Genomic DNA, 18,092 nt, shown 5'->3' on the forward strand with positions numbered 1-18,092 from the left:
TCGCCCCCAAGAGTGGGCGCACCCACCTGTCCAGGCAAATGGCACTCGCACGGATGCTTGCACCAGGTAGTGACCACGGCCCTGTGGGGGGAGTTAGCCCATTTAGGGAGGTATAAAAATGGCCTATGGTGGACATTCAGCAGCTGCAAATGGCAGAATTGGAGAAGTCAGTAAGAGGAGGCCAAAAGCAAGACATTTTTCAGGCAAGCTACATGTCAGCAGGAGAAGGTGTGGCAAAATAATTTGAAATCCATGATTGGTTCATTTTAACCCCTTCATGACCGGGGGATTTTTCATTTTTCCGTGTTCGTTTTTCGCTCCCCTCCTTCCCAGAGCCATAACTTTTTTATTTTTCCGTCAATTTGGCCATGTGAGGGCTTATTTTTTGCGGAACGAGTTGTACTTTTGAATGACATCATTGGTTTTAGCATGTCGTGTACTAGAAAACGGGAAAAAAAATCCAAGTGCGGTGAAATTGCAAAAAAAGTGCAATCCCACATTGGTTTTTTGTTTGGCTTTTTTGCTAGGTTCACTAAATGCTAAAAATGACCTGCCATTATGATTCTCCAGGTCAGTACGAGTTCATAGACACCTAACATGACTAGGTTATTTTTTATCTAAGTGGTGAAAAAAAATTCCAAACTTTGCTAAAAAAAAAAAAAAAATTTCACCATTTTCCGATACTCGTAGCGTCTCCATTTTTCATGATCTGGGGTCGGTTGAGGGCTTATTTTTTGCGTGCTGAGATGACGTTTTTAATGATAGCATATCGGTGCAGATACGTTCTTTTGATCGCCCGTTATTGCATTTCAATGCAATGTCGCGGCGACCAAAAAAACGTAATTCTGGCGTTTCGAATTTTTTTCCCGCTACGCTGTTTAGCGATCAGGTTAATACTTTTTTTTAATTGATAGATCGGGCGATTCTGAGCGCGGCGATACCAAATATGCGTAGATTTGATATTTTTTTTATTGATTTCTTTTGATTGGGGCGAAAGGGGGGTGATTTAAACTTTTATGTTTTTTTTATTTTTTTCACATTTTTTTAAACTTTTTTTTAAACTTTTGCCATGCTTCAATAGCCTCCATGGGAGGCTAGAAGCAGGCACAACTCGATCGGCTCTGCTACATAGCAGCGATCTGCTGATCGCTGCTATGTAGCAGAAATGGAGGTGTGCTGTGAGCGCCGACCACAGGGTGGCGCTCACAGCCACCGATGATCAGTAACCATAGAGGTCTCTGGGACCTCTATGGTTACAATATACAAGCATCGTCGACCCCCGATCATGTGACGGGGGTCGGCGATGACGTCATTTCCGGCCGCCCGGCCGGAAGCGGTAGTTAAATGCCGCTGTCTGCGTTTGACAGCGGCATTTAACTAGTTAATAGGTGCGGGCAGATCGTGATTCTGCCCGCGCCTATTACGGGCACATGTCAGCTGTTCAAAACAGCTGACATGTCCCGGCTTTGATGCGGGCTCACCGCGGAGCCCTGCATCAAAGCAGGGGAGCCAGCATCGGACGGTATAGTACGTCCGATGCCGGTAAGGGGTTAATGAAGGTTAGATCATCAACATTCTGGGTAACCAGACGTGTCCTTTTTTCGGTCAGTATTGAACCAGCAGCAATGAAGACTCTTTCTGATAGCACACCAGAAGCAGGGCAAGCGAGCTCCTGTAATGCATATTCTGCCAATTCAGGCCAGGTGTCAATTTTAGAACATTGATAAGGGAGGAAAAGTAGTTCGTAACCATACTGGACAAATGCTGTCTCCTGTCACTTTGAATCGATGCAGTGGCAGAAAGTGGCTGGAAGATATATGAAAAAATACAAGGACTGTAGTACAATTTCAATCTCCCTACAATTATCTCAGAAAAAGTATGGCAGCAATAAAAAGGGCTGCTGCACACAAAAGTGTGGACAAATAAACAAGATAACTGTGCAGAAAGGAGCAACAGGATTTTTGCTTTAAAAAAAGCAGTTGGCTTGCACAGCGGCGTGCAAACAGCAATGCAGCTATCAGGGAGCCTTATAAGGCAGCATAATAAGCTACAGAGCTGATGCACAAAAATATAGCCTTCACTGTCCCTGCAAACAAATAGTGGTGTTGGACAGTGGAAATCGCAACAGCACAAGCGGTTTGGGGTGTAGCGTTTCACCCGCTATGGGTCTTGGGGATACTCGCTTGGCAGCAGGATAAACACTTCAGGCACGATATCTCACACATATCAGTCCATATGGTTTATTTAAACTCCACATAAACCAGACAGGGTACAGTCCATTTCATTACAACCATGAAACATTAGACAGTTCACGTAGCAGATAGGCTTCTCTGCTGTATATTATAATCCCGTTGTCCGGGGTTACCTCTCAGAAGTTCCACTCCTTACACTGACTTCAGGTCAGTCCCAGGTCCTCAACACAGACCGTCCAGGTCTACGGTCTCCAGGTGCTTCCAGGACAACTCCACTCACAGGAGCCTCCAACACCGACCGTCCAGGTCTACGGTCTCCAGGTGCTTCCAGGACGACTCCACTCCCAGGAGTCTCTAACACCAACCGTCCGTGCTATGTCCAGCACGCAGGCTCTCCAGCCTGGAATGGTCTCTGTGTGCTTCCAGGACGTCCCCACTTGGAACCGTCCAACACACATGCCATTCTGCAGTGTCCTGCCAGGACACACGGAAGTGTGTCCACCCTGACAGACACTCACACACTCACTCAACCTCTCTATCTCTCTTACCGTGTGCTACACACACCTCCTTTACATAGGTGTAACCACACCCAAGTACCTGTCACATGGCTAGTCAGGTGAGCGTGACATCACCACAGGTCCTTACACACAAAACCATCTTACGTGTTCAGACACGCCTCTTTGGCTGGGTTTGTAGGTGACTGAACCCACACATCTCTCCAATCACCTGGAAGCCTTCCCAATGTAAACAAACCCCTAAGCAGTAGATCTGCTTGAGCAAAACATACCCAGGCTTCCATCACAGGGCCATCCACCTCTGCGATACACACCATCCATCATTCACATGACCAGTCGCTATGCTACAGGGGGTTAATCTTCCCTCCCTAACTATATCCCTTCTTCTGATGAAGCTGCAGCAACCTCTCCCTATGCTACGATCGGCAGAAGTAAGATGGCGGTCGGCGTGCACGCCCCTTTATAGCCCCTGTGACGCCGCAGAAAGCAAGCCAATCACTGTCATGCCCTTCTCTAAGATGGTGGGGACCGAGACCTATGTCATCACGCTGCCCACACTCTGCATTCTCTTTCATTGGCTGAAAAATGTCGCTGAAAGCGTCATACGAAACGCGACTTTGGCACGAAGATCGCCGACCTCATGGCCGATCCCACACTAAGATCGGGTCGGGTTTCATGAAACCCGACTTTGACGAAAGTCGGCGATTTTTGAATTTGTCCGATCCGTTTCGCTCAACCCTTAGACACTACACTGTTTTAGGGACTTGACAATCTTGTAATATTTTTATTCTCTTGAACAGAATACTTGATTTGAACAAGTCATTAAAGCCGTATGCTAATATATTTTCCTGAGCATCTTCTCATTTAACAGCTTGGAATATCTAATTGTCAGGTCTAAATCTCATTGATTGAACATGTAAAACTCTTCTGCTCAGAATTAATGAATTTAAATGCAGTCTCCATGAAAAACAAATCTAAGCACAAAAATATGTGGAATCAGTAAGAGATGTTTCAGAGGCGAAATCAGGCAGAAAGAGACACAGCAGGGAAATTATAGATGAAATCAAATATACATGAGATGTGAATGGACTGCACCTACACGAGGAATTCAAGATATGCAACAGGATAGATTACAGAGGCAAAGAGAAAGCAAGACAGAGAAATATATTGTGGCACATACAGATGGTCAAAATTAAACAATTATCAATACTTGATTTTTGGGGGGTAAAATGAAGTTAGAAGAAGACCTCTAGAATAAATTTTGTGATACTAAAAACACAATAATGTAACTGGCATATTTGTTTTCAATCACAAAGCGCAAAATTTGCATAAATGTAGGAATGACTTTTATGGGTTTTGCCTAATGGGCTCATGGTGTCTTAAGCAATATCTGGGTGTAAGTAGTGGGCTCAGTAGCAGTGCCTGCTCCATCCATGGTGGGTGATGGCTGCGTAATACAGCTATCTATCCACTTAGTACTTACGTGGTTCAAGGAAGGGATAGTTTACGCGTCCATTAAGCCTTGTGCAATAAAATCTTGGACTGTTGATGGATCTGGGCATCACAGGAGATTATCCATTTTACTATGACATTCAATACTAAAGTCGCCTCAAGATCATATGTCTTTTCCAAGGGTGCACTTTTAATCTCTGTCTTCCTATCTATCATAATTCAAAATAATCTTGAAAGTGGTTGTCAGAATTAGAAACCCTTTTTAAGTCTGAGCTAATAGAGAGAAGTCTCTAATTTATACCAGCTAATCAAATTACAGTAGAAAGTGACTACAAAATGGCTTCAAAGAGAATCTGGCAGGTCCATGCATCACACAGACCACCGACTGATTTCAATGAGGATCATATAATTTTTTTTTTTAAAGAGGACAATACTTGGGTTAAACATGGACTGATTAAGAAATTGAGGCATCTGCGGTAAAACACTGATCAGTTTATTTTCAAGTGAACTTTCTAAAAAGTGATTGCCCAAAGCAGACAGCCCCTTTAGAAATCTTTTAACATAGACCAAATATATCACCATTTGACTGTTAGGGACATTTTACTTTACAATTAGGTTTGACATGCAAGTAAGTGGGTCAGCTACAGACTTTCTCTGTAACACCCACTACTGGGGGAATTGACACACTGGGTGGGTCTTCTTGGTCATCATATATTATGAAAACTGTTGGAGGAAAATAGCGCAATAGGGTTTAATCCAAAATTAAGCAGTCAATGCAAGGTAAAAGCACTCACCAGACGTAGCTTAAGACAACCATTGGAAAGATTTCTGCTGCAGATCCACGGATCCACGAGGGACTGACCGTTGAGAATACAATATAGGAGAACATGGTCAAATTCTGCACTGCTGAATCATGTAGTCCAAAGGTATTGTTAAAAATAATACTTACAGGTCCTTCTCAAAAAATTAGCATATAGTGTTAAATTTCATTATTTACCATAATGTAATGATTACAATTAAACTTTCATATATTATAGATTCATTATCCACCAACTGAAATTTGTCAGGTCTTTTATTGTTTTAATACTGATGATTTTGGCATACAACTCCTGATAACCCAAAAAACCTGTCTCAATAAATTAGCATATTTCACCCATCCAATCAAATAAAAGTGTTTTTTAATAACAAACAAAAAAACCATCAAATAATAATGTTCAGTTATGCACTCAATACTTGGTCGGGAATCCTTTGGCAGAAATGACTGCTTCAATGCGGCGTGGCATGGAGGCAATCAGCCTGTGACACTGCTGAGATGTTATGGAGGCCCAGGATGCTTCAATAGCGGCCTTAAGCTCATCCAGAGTGTTGGGTCTTGCGTCTCTCAACTTTCTCTTCACAATATCCCACAGATTCTCTATGGGGTTCAGGTCAGGAGAGTTGGCAGGCCAATTGAGCACAGTAATACCATGGTCAGTAAACCATTTACCAGTGGTTTTGGCACTGTGAGCAGGTGCCAGGTCGTGCTGAAAAATGAAATCTTCATCTCCATAAAGCATTTCAGCCGATGGAAGCATGAAGTGCTCCAAAATCTCCTGATAGCTAGCTGCATTGACCCTGCCCTTGATGAAACACAGTGGACCAACACCAGCAGCTGACATGGCACCCCACACCATCACTGACTGTGGATACTTGACACTGGACTTCAGGCATTTTGGCATTTCCTTCTCCCCAGTCTTCCTCCAGACTCTGGCACCTTGATTTCCGAATGACATGCAAAATTTGCTTTCATCAGAAAAAAGTACTTGGGACCACTTAGCAACAGTCCAGTGCTGCTTCTCTGTAGCCCAGGTCAGGCGCCTCTGCCGCTGTTTATGGTTCAAAAGTGGCTTTACCTGGGGAATGCGGCACCTGTAGCCCATTTCCTGCACACGCCTGTGCACGGTGGCTCTGGATGTTTCCACACCAGACTCAGTCCACTGCTTCCTCAGGTTCTCCAAGGTCTGGAATCGGTCCTTCTCCACAATCTTCCTCAGGGTCCGGTCTCCTCTTCTCGTTGTACAGCGTTTTCTGCCACATTGTTTCCTTCCAACAGACTTACCATTGAGGTGCCTTGATACAGCACTCTGGGAACAGCCTATTTGTTGAGAAATTTCTTTCTGGGTCTTACCCTCTTGCTTGAGGGTGTCAATGATGGCCTTCTTGACATCTGTCAGGTCGCTAGTCTTACCCATGATGGGGGTTTTGAGTAATGAACCAGGCAGGGAGTTTATAAAAGCCTCAGGTATCTTTTGCATGTGTTTAGAGTTAATTAGTTGATTCAGAAGATTAGGGTAATAGGTCGTTTAGAGAACCTTTTCTTGATATGCTAATTTATTGAGACAGGTTTTTTGGGTTATCAGGAGTTGTATGCCAAAATCATCAGTATTAAAACAATAAAAGACCTGACAAATTTCAGTTGGTGGATAATGAATCTATAATATATGAAAGTTTAATTGTAATCATTACATTATGGTAAATAATGAAATTTAACACTATATGCTAATTTTTTGAGAAGGACCTGTATGTGGTATTTCCTGATGGAGTTCTTTGAAACTCAGAAACGCATTGAATAAAGACTACTTTTTAACAATACCTTTGGACTACAAGATCATATACAGTTAAGTACATATATATTTGGACAGAGACAACATTTTTCTAATTTTGGTTATAGACGTTACCACAATTAATTTTAAACAAAACAATTCAGATGCAGATGAAGTTTAGAATTTCAGCTTTCATTTGAGGGTATCCATATTAAAATTGGATGAAAGGTTTAGGAGTTTCAGATCCTTAACATGTACAACCCTGTTTTTAAAGGGACCAAAAGTAATTGGACAGATTAAATCATTTTAAATAAAATGTTCATTTCTAGTACTTGGTTGAAAACCCTTTGTTGGCAATGACTGCCTGAAGTCTTGAACTCATAGACATCACCAGACACTGTGTTTCCTCCTTTTTGAGGCTCTGCCAGGCCTTCACTGCGGTGGTTTTCAGTTGCTGTTTGTTTGTGGGCCTTTCTGTCTGAAGTTTAGTCTTTAACAAGTGAAATGCATGCTCAATTGGGTTGAGATCAGGTGACTGACTTGGCCATTCAGGAATATTCCACTTCTTTGCTTTAATAAACTCCTGGGTTGCTTTGGCTTTATGTTTTGGGTCATTGTCCATCTGTAGTATGAAATGACGAACAATCAGTTTGGCTGCATTTGGCTGGATCTCAGCACACAGTATGGCTTTGAATACCTCAGAATTCATTAGGCTGCTTCTGTCCTGTGTCACATCATCAATAAACACTAGTGACCTAGTGCAACTGGCAGCCATGCATGCCCAAGCCATCACACTGCCTCCGCCGTGTTTTACAGATGATGTGGTATGCTTTGGATCATGAGCTGTACCACGCCTTCGCCATATTTTTCTCTTTCCATCATTCTGGTAGAGGTTGATCTTGGTTTCCTCTGTCCAAAGAATGTTCTTCCTGAACGGAGATGGCTTTTTTAGATTTTTTTTAGTAAAGTCCAGTCTATCCTTTTTATTCTTGATGCTTATGAGCGGCTTGCACCGTGCAGTAAACCCTCAGTGTTTACTTTCATGCATTCTTCTTGGAGCGCCCCCAGACGCAGGGCCGCGGGGTACTCGGTACCGGTCCTCTCTGTCTCGGTCCTGGGGTTGTCACGGTGGCTAGACCCGGTCCGTGACCCTGCTAAGGGGCGTCCAATGAAAGGTGATGAAAGTTTGTCAAGTGTTCATGACGCCACCTGAGGTATTCCGTCAGGGTGACCGATGCTGCTTGGGGGTCCACTGGGGTGATGTTGTGGCAGCTAGATGGTATACCTTCCCACAGGTGAAGTGCTTCCCCAGGGCTTCCCAGTAGTGTAGGCGGTGATGATGTGAGGCGCGGTTAATAACGAAGACGCAGGGTTGCAGTCTCTTTACCTTTTTACTGAAGACTTCGGGATCCGCAATCCAGAGCACTGCTAACAGGCTGGCTGAGACCGGCCGGTCCGAAGGCACATCCAGAGTTCCCTTTGCAGGTGGAAATCAGTGCCTACCATCTAGCATCTGTGTGTTGTAGTCCTTCCCTGCTGAGCACCACGGGATAGTCCTCACAACTGTCGTATCTGTTCTTTCTCTCTCTCCGTCCCCCAGATAATCTGGCTAGGATGCACCCGTATGACAGGTAGGCCTGGAGTTATTTTGAGACCCTAGAGACGCCCCTCTCCCACAATTGCCTCCTATGTCTGCTTAGGTGATTTAAGTTAGATAGCCAACCTATAATCAACTGTCCTGCCGCTGTTTGAAGTAATGCTTGAAGTCTGTTACTTCCTCGGCGTTCCGGCCTCCGGCTACGCGCCTCAGTAGGATGTTGCCGATCTTGAGGCACGACTCCTACTGGTTCTATCGCCTTTTTGCTGTGATCTCGTTTCTTACTTCTCCACAATATACTTCGCTTCGTGTCCTTCCTTGAGATGCCGCCGCAAGGTAGTGCAGGTGCGGCTCCGTAACAATCTGTCCTTTCTGCTAGGTACCTGCCAGGAACCCACCCCTGACAGGTCCTCCCTGGAACTCTCCCAGGCTGCTTCTGCTCTCACTTCCTATCCAACCCCCAGTTTTACTAGAGTGTGAGGAGTGGCCTAATACATAGAGCCTTTTGCTCCCCCTGGTGGCCGGAGTGTGAAGTGTAATGTGTAACTGTGATACCTGGTGAGGTGAACTCCTTTAGTGCAATCAGACATAACATCACTCTCCTTAGTGGCAGAGCGAAATTACTGCAACGACCAGGACTCTGGGGCGCTGCATTGTCTTTATGGTAGATTTGGATATTGATACGCCTACCTCCTGGAGAGTGTTGTTCACTTGGTTGGCTGTTGTGAAGGGGTAATGCTGTAGATAAGCCCCCGATGTATCCTGAAAGATGAGAAAAAGAGGTTAGATTATACTATTATACTCCGGACCGGACCGCAACGCCCATCAGACCAGACCGCAGCGGGACCACCCCTGGGTGAGTATAATCTAAAGGTACCTTCACACATAACGATATCGTTAAGGATATCGTTGCAACGTCATGCTTTTTGTGACGTAGCAACGATCCCGCTAACGATATCTTTATGTGTGACAGCGACCAACGATCAGGCCTCTGCTGGGAGATCGTTGGTCGTGGGGAATGATCAGGACCTTTTTTTGGTCGCTGATCACCCCGCTGTCATCGCTAGATCAGCGTGTGTGACGCCGATCTAGCGATGTGTTCACCTGTAACCAGGGTAAACATCGGTTTACTAAGTGCAGGGCCGCGCTTAGTAACCCGATATTTACCCTGGTTACCATTGTAAAAGTAAAAAAAAAAACACTACATACTTACATTCCGATGTCTGTCACGTCCACTGGCGTCAGCTTGCCTGCACTGTCAGCGCCGCCGGCCGTAAAGCAGAGCACAGCGGTGACCTCACCGCTCTGCTTTACGGCCGGCGCTTACACAGTGCAGGGAAGCTGACGCCAGGGGACGTGACAGACATCGGAATGTAAGTATGTAGTGTTTTTTTTACTTTTACAATGGTAACCAGGATAAATATCGGGTTACTAAGCGCTGGTCCCCTGGTTACCCGGGGACTTCGGCATCGTTGAAGACAGTTTCAATGATGCCGAAGTCTTTCCCCGGATCGTTGGTCGCTGGAGAGAGCTGTCTGTGTGACAGCTCCCCAGCGACCACACAACGACTTACCAACGATCACAGCCAGGTCGTATCGCTGGTCGTGATCGTTGGTAAATCGTTTAGTGTAACGGTACCTTAACCTCTTTTTCTCACTTTTCAGGATACATCAGGGGCTTATCTACAGCATTACAGAATGCTGTAGATAAGCCTCTGATGCCGGTGGGCTTAGCTCATCTTCGATTTTGGAGGTGACAGGTTCCCTTTAATATTTGGTGGCACAGTGCACACCCTTTGGAATAAATAACTGCAATCAATTGCTTTCTATATCCATCAACAAGCTTCTTACACCTCTCAACTGGAATTTTGGAATACTCTTCTTTTGCAAACTGTTACAGATCTCGTATATTTGCAGGGTGCCTGCTCCCAACAGCAATGTGAAGATCTCTCCACAAGTTTTCAACGGGATTTAGATCCGGACTTATTGCTAGTAACTAGTGTTGAGTGATACTTTCCGATATTTGAAAGTATCGGTATCGGATGATATCGGCCGATACCGGCAAAATATCGGATCTCGCCGATACCGAGTTCCGATACCAATACAAGTCAATGGGACACAAATATCGGAATGTATCCTTGATGGTTCCCAGGAGGCCCTGGGATCCATATTAATGTAAAAAATAAAGAATAAAAATAAAAAATATGGCTATACTCACCCCTCCGAAGAACCCTGGCTGTCACCGCTGCAAGCGTCCGCCTCCGTTCCTGAGAATTGCAGAGAGTGAAGGACCTTCGATGACGTCGCGGTCTGACTGCTCACGTGACCGCTCACCTGACCATGACGTCACCGAAGGTCCTTCACTCACTACAGTCTCAGGAACGGAGGCGGACGCTCGCAGCAGTGACAGCCAGGGTTCGCCGGAGGGGTGAGTATAGCCATATTTTTTATTTTTATTCTTTATTTTTTACATTAATATGGATCCCAGGGCCTGAAGGAGAGTTTCCTCTCCTTCAGACCCTTGGAACCACACGCACCGCACACTTAGTGTTGAGCATTCCGATACTGCAAGTATCGGGTATCGGCCGATACTTGCTGTATCGGAATTCCGATACCAAGTTCCGATATTTTTGTGATATCGGAAATCGGTATCAGAGTGTGCGGTGCGTGTGGTTCCAAGGGTCTGAAGGAGAGAAAACTCTCCTTCAGGCCCTGGGATCCATATTAATGTAAAAAATAACGAATAAAAATAAAAAAATATGGCTATACTCACCCTTTCGGCGAACCCTGGCTGTCACCGCTGCGAGCGTCCGCCTCCGTTCCTGAGACTGTAGTGAGTGAAGGACCTTCGGTGATGTCACAGTCAGGTGAGCGGTCACGTGAGCGGTCAGGTAACCGGTCACCTGACCGCGACGTCATCGAAGGTCCTTCACTCTCTGCAATTCTCAGGAACGGAGGCGGACGCTTGCAGTGGTGACAGCCAGGGTTCTTCGGAGGGGTGAGTATAGTCATATTTTTTATTTTTATTCTTTATTTTTTACATTAATATGGATCCCAGGGCCTGAAGGAGAGTTTCCTCTCCTTCAGACCCTGGGAACCATCGAGGATACATTCCGATATTTGTGTCCCATTGACTTGTATTGGTATCGGAACTCGGTATCGGCGAGATCCGATATTTTGCCGGTATCGGCCGATACCATCCGATACCGATACTTTCAAATATCGGAAAGTATCGATCAACACTACGCACACTCCGATACCGATATCACAAAAATATCGGAACTCGGTATCGGAATTCCGATACAGCGAGTATTGGCCGATACCCGATACTTGCAGTATCGGAATGCTCAACACTACTATTCACTTCAGAACTCTCCATTGCTTTATTTCCTTCCATTTCTGGGTGCTTTTTGAAGTACTTTTCGGGTCATTGTCCTGCTGGAAGACCCAGCTTTCTGACACTGTGCACTACAATGCAACCCAAAATCTTTTGGTAATCTTCAGGTTTCGTGATGTCTTGCACACAGTCTGGGCATTTTGTGCCAGAGGCAGCAAGACAATCCCAAAACATCTTTGACCCTCCACCATATTTGGCTGTAGATACTGTGTTCTTTTCTTTGTAGGCCTCTTTCCATTTTTCAGTAAACAGTAGAATGATGTGCTTTACCAAAAAAAGGTCTATCTTTGTCCCATCTGTGCACAAGATGCTTTCCCAGAGGGATTTTGGCTTAATGTACATGTTGGCAAACTGACTTTTGGCTTTTTTATGTCTCTGTTTCAGCAGTGGGGTCCTCCTGGGTATCCTGACATAGCCTTTAATTTATTTTGTCAACCAACAGTTTGCAATGACACTGATGCACCTTGGGCCTGTAGGTCAGTTTGAATTTGTTTGGACCCTGATTGGGCCTGCTTATCATACGCATTATCTTGAATTGCAACCATTCATCAATTTTTCTTTGCCATCAAATCCAGGAAAATTATCTATAGTGCCATGGGTTGTAAACTTCTTGATTATGTTGCGCACCATGGACAAAGGAACATCAAGATCTCGGAAGATGAATTTGTAACCTTGACATTGTTGACATTTTACAACAATTTTTGTTCTGAAGTCCTCAGATGGTTCTCTTCTCTTTCCGTTATTTGCTTTGTGTGGCACACACAGACACACAATGCAAAGACTGAGACAACTTTTCCACTATTCAATCTCATTTTAGGTGTGATTTTCATATTATCCACACATGTTACTTGCCACAGGTGAGTTTGAACGTGCACCACATGCTTTAAACCAAGTTGTTTACCCACAAATTTGAAAAGGTGCCAACAATTTTGTCCAGGCCATTTTTTGAGGTTTTGTGTGAGATTGTGTCCAATTGAACTTTTTTTGCTGTTCTTTTGTGTTGTTCCAAAGATAATAAATGTGTATATCAAAACATGTGTAATACTTTGTCTTCTGGAACAATTTCAAAAGTGCCAACCTTTTTGGCCATGACTGGATAACTATTAGATTACAGGATAAATAGAACAGCCGATCCCTCTAGGTTTCCATCTTTATGACTACAATGACAAGTCTACCTACATGGTTAATCAACGTCTACATTATCAAAAGTTACCCCTAGTTCTCTAACCCCTCAACTCTGGCCCATCTTTGCATTACAAAGTCATCAGCTTTTTCTGCTGGTTCCTTCCTTACCCATAGGTATCTGTTGCACCATTAACCCCTTTACCCCCAAGGGTGGTTTGCACATTAATGACCAGGCCAATTATTACAATTCTGACCACTGTCCTTTTATGAGGTTATAACTCTGGAAAGGTTCAACGGATCCCGGTGATTCTGACATTGTTTTCTCGTGACATATTGTACTTCATGATAGTGATAAAACTTCTTTGATATTACCTGCATTTATTTGTGAAAAAACAGAAATTTGGCGAAAATTTTGAAAATTTAGCAATTTTCCAACTTTGAATTTTTATGCAATTAAATCACAGAGATATGTCACACAAAATACTTAATAAGTAACATTTCCCGCATGTCTACTTTAAATCAGCACAATTTTGGAACCAAAATTTTTTTTTTGTTGGGGAGTTAAGGGTTAAAAGTTGACCAGCAATTTCTCATATTGACAACACCATTTTTTTTTAGGGACCACATCTCATTTGAAGTCATTTTTAGGGGTGTATATGATAGAAAATAACCAAGTGTAACACCATTCTAAAACTGCACCCCTCAAGGTACTCAAAACCACATTCAAGAAGTTTAATAACCCTTCAGGTGTTTCACAGGAATTTTTGGAATGTTTAAAAAAAATGAACATTTAATTTTTTTTCCCTAAAAATTTATTTCAGCTCCACTTTGTTTTATTTTACCAAGGGTAACAGAAGAAAATGGACCCCAAAAGTTGTTGTACAATTTGTCCTGAGTACGTTGATACCCCATATGTGGGGATAAACCACTGTTTGGGCGCATGGCAGAGCTCGGAAGCAAAGGAGCGCCATTTGACTTTTCAATGCAAAATTGACAGGAATTGAGATGGGATGCCATGTTGCGTTTGGAGAGCCCCTGATGTGCCTAAACATTGAAACCCCCCACAAGTGACACCATTTTGGAAAATAGACCCCCTAAGGAACTTATCTAGATGTGTGGTGAGCACTTTCACCCACCAAGTGCTTCACAGAAGTTTATAATGCAGAGCCGTAAAAATAAAAAATCATATTTTTTCAGAAAAATGATCTTGTTGCCCCCAATTTTTTATTTTCTCAAGGGTAAGAGAATAAATTGGACCCCAAATGTAGTTGTACAATTTGTCCTGAGTACGCTGACACCCCACTGTTTGGGTGCATGGCAGAGCTCTGAAGGGAAGGAGCGCCATTTGGAATGCAGACTTAGATGGATTGGTCTGCAGACGTCACGTTGCATTTGCAGAGCCCCTGATGTACCCAAACAGTAGAAACCCCCCACAAGTGACCCTATATTGGAAACTAGACCTCCTAAGGAACTCATCTAGATGTGTTTTGAGAGCTTTGAACCCCCAAGTGTTTCACTACAGTTTATAATAGAGCAGTGAAAATAAAAATTATTTTTTTCCCCACAAAAATTAATTTTTTAGCCCCTAGTTTTGTATTTTCCCAAGGGTAACAGGAGAAATTGGACCCCAAAGTTGTTGTCCAATTTGTCCTGAGTATGCTGATACCCCATATGAGGGGGGGAAACACCGTTTGGGCGCATGGGAGGGCTCGGAAGAGAAGGAGCCCCATTTGGAATGCAGACTTAGATGGAATGGTCTGCAGGGGTCACATTGCGTTTGCAGAGCCCCTAATGTACCTAAACAGTAGAAACCCCCCACATGTGACCCCATATTGGAAACTAGACCCCCAAAGGAACTTATCTAGATGTGTTGTGGGAAAAAGCAAAATCTATATACTGACTGTTGGTCACATAGACGGTACCACTATAAATAATATATATAACAAAGCATAAGTGGAGAAAATAAAACGTAACTTTTATTGAAACTAAAGCCACACAAAAACTAAACCAAACACCCAAGTGAATTCAAAACTGGGGCAAAGTCTCGACCAAATGGTATGGTGACCACAGAGACTAGTTGTCCCCACATAGGACTAGAAGATTTCCTCTACAAAATGATAGAGAAATCCCAATAACCTAGGTTATGACCTATGGAAAAGCTAGAGTTGGAATAACATCCATAACACTCAGCGTCAAACCTAGCTGCATGAACAGACAATAAAAATACTCTCACTAGTAGCATGCAATATAGGCAATGCTACTGGTGGCAATATAGATAAGGTAAAAGGAACAGTCTCACCAGTTCCAAGACGTGGGCACAGGAGCACCGGATAATATCTGGTCAGAAGATGATCCGGAAACAACGAAGGAGACGACAATCCCTGTGTCAGTCCCTATGGGGCTATCAGTAAGCTATCCCCAGAAGCTCCTGCCCTTACAAGGGCAGTCCACAGCTACCCCTGTATAAACATGCCCTGCACTCTCCCTATAAATCCGTCCCGACTTGTTTCATCCAAGCCGATTCTTCAGGGGACTTGCTTGTGCATGGAGCTAGAGTACCTATATGCTGTAAAGGAGGGACATAAAGTCCTACCACCCTCAATGCTGTCTTGTAGAGAGTGGTAAAGGCATAGGGCTAGTGTTTAAATAGCAGAGGGAGGGGGTGGAACAACACGTGTTACATGACCACTTCCCTTTGGGAAATTAGATGGCAGCTGAGCGAAACCATGGCAATGAAACAAACAAAATAAAGCCATGTGGGAGACCCACTGTGTACTGTCATACATACTATCGGGACTACACCTGGAAAACCACATTAGTATTATGTTAGCAGTGCGGATGACGTACTTATCAGGAATTAAACATTAGCGATCCTGATTTATAAGTTGAGACACTTACTATATTGAGCGCCTATGCCGGCGCTGAGAATTCCCATGTAAAAGAGCACCGCACTAGCTACAAATGGCACCGCCAGTGTTTCCTGTTTGCAGAGCGCAAACCGGAAGTGGAGGTTGCCGAGCAACGGATAAGACGCTATGCAATGGAACCAAATGACGGCGCGAGCGCGCCCCAGTAACAGGGTCGCCGCGCCGAACACTAATGGCGCCGCTGCTCCTTTCTGTTGTGTGAACGTACACCGGAAGCAATCGTTGCCAAGCAACGATGAAACGCTAGGTAAAGCCACCTGTAACCCTGTGATCAGCGGCCCAAGTGGAGACAACAGTGAGTAATGTCATATGCCCGTATACTGGAGAATGAAGTTCCTAGGCAAATAAAGACACTAAATAATACGCCTAATAATCTGCGCTAGCATCCCTAGTAACAGGGACGCAAATGGAACTTCATATTAAGAGCATATGCGGAAAATAGCATATGACTGATGCCGTCACTCATGTTCACCAAAACAATAGGGACGCCGGCCTAAAAAACAATGGCGCCACTGGAGCTTGCAATTGCGTACATAAGTACCATGAAGAAAATAAACCGGTACTATATGACGTCAGGCCAAGAGCTAATGGCACTGCCAACAGAACCCAACTGAGCCGGTGGCAAGTACACACCAAAAACAACAGGGACGCCAGCCTAAAAGACAATGGCGCCACTGGAGCTTGCAATTACGTACATAAGCACCACGAAGAAAATAAACTGGTACTATATGACGTCAGGCATTGAGTTAATGGCACTGCCAACAGAATCCACTGAGCCAGTGGAAAGAACTAGGAGGCGGAGAGGTGTAACGAAAAATCCAGGAGGAAAAAAGCCTGCCTTAAGGACAAATAGTGGTGTACTATAGCCCTGAGACTGATGAGCCATATAAAGGGGCTACAAGCGGTGTAAACTACATATTGAGCATAGTTATATTAAAAATAAACAAAATAAATGAAGCCATCTGAAAACCCATACCGAGAGATACCACGGTGTATATAATGAATAAATAAATGTTGATCATGAGAATCCCATGATACAATTGGGTGGAAATAATAAGGACTTAGGCATGCTGAGATAACACTGACTGTGTCACACAACAAGAAGGACATAAAATCAGAGGCGTAGGGGGGTCAGATAAAGCAGCTATAATTAATTTGATCATTAAGACCTTGTGGACTCACTGTATTCAAGTAAAAAATCCATTTAGCCTCACGTTGTAACAACAATTGGTCCCAGTCACCTCCCCGTACAGGTTTTTTTACTTTTTCAATAGCTGTAAATTTCAGCTGACTAGTTTGGCCGTTATGTGCGGTGTTGACGTGCCTGGAGACAGAGGTGTCTCTCCCATGTTCCACATCACCAATGTGTTCCAAAACTCTTCTTTTAAACTCCCTAATGGTCTTTCCAACGTATTCTATACCGCAGGCGCAGGATATCTTGTAGACTACCCACTTAGTGCTACAATTCATGAATTGGTGAATTTCATAGCTTTTACCAGTAACATTGCTCTCAAAATATATGCCTGTACCGATGTATTGGCAGGCCGCGCAGTGACCACACTTATAACACCCCTTCACATTGCTCTTTAACCAGGTTTCCTTGACGGGGCTGACAAAATGACTGTGAACCAGTCTGTCATTGAGCGAGCGGGCCTTTCTGTAGGTAATGGCGGGGTGTCACTAAGGTAATTGGAGATGTCAGAGTCCATCTGTAAAATGGACCAGTGTTTTTAAATGATCTCCCTTACATATGTGGCCCTGTTATCAAAAGTTGTTATGAAGCGTACTGCGTCGTTGTCCTGTGTCCTGGTAGTGGGATTCAAGAGTACTGTTCTATCTCTGCTCCTTGCCTCATGGTAAGCTTTTTTTAGAATGTTAGATGGATACCCTCTATCTAAAAAATTGCTCCTCAACTCCCTTGCATGGACCTCAAAGGTTGCATCGTCCGAGCAATTCCTCCGGACCCTGAGATATTGTCCCTTAGGGATCCCTCTTTTTAGATGATCTGGATGATGGCTATTCCAGTGAAGTAGGGCATTTGTAGCCGTAGGTTTCTTATAATTAGATGTGACCAAATTACCATCAGCCCCCTTGGTGATTACAATGTCCAGAAAAGGTAATGAGGAAGACTCAATTACGGACGTAAAAAACAGTCCGATATCGTTATGATTGAGTCTATTAACAAATGTCTCAAAGTCTTTGATAGAGCTAGTCCAAATCAGAAAGACATCATCTATGTATCGTGTCCATATTTCAGGGACACGATACATAGAGAGATCACCCCCGGGATCATCATTCCAGACCAC

Source organism: Ranitomeya imitator, chromosome 2 (genome assembly GCF_032444005.1).
Source record: "Ranitomeya imitator isolate aRanImi1 chromosome 2, aRanImi1.pri, whole genome shotgun sequence".
NCBI lineage: Eukaryota > Metazoa > Chordata > Amphibia > Anura > Dendrobatidae > Ranitomeya > Ranitomeya imitator.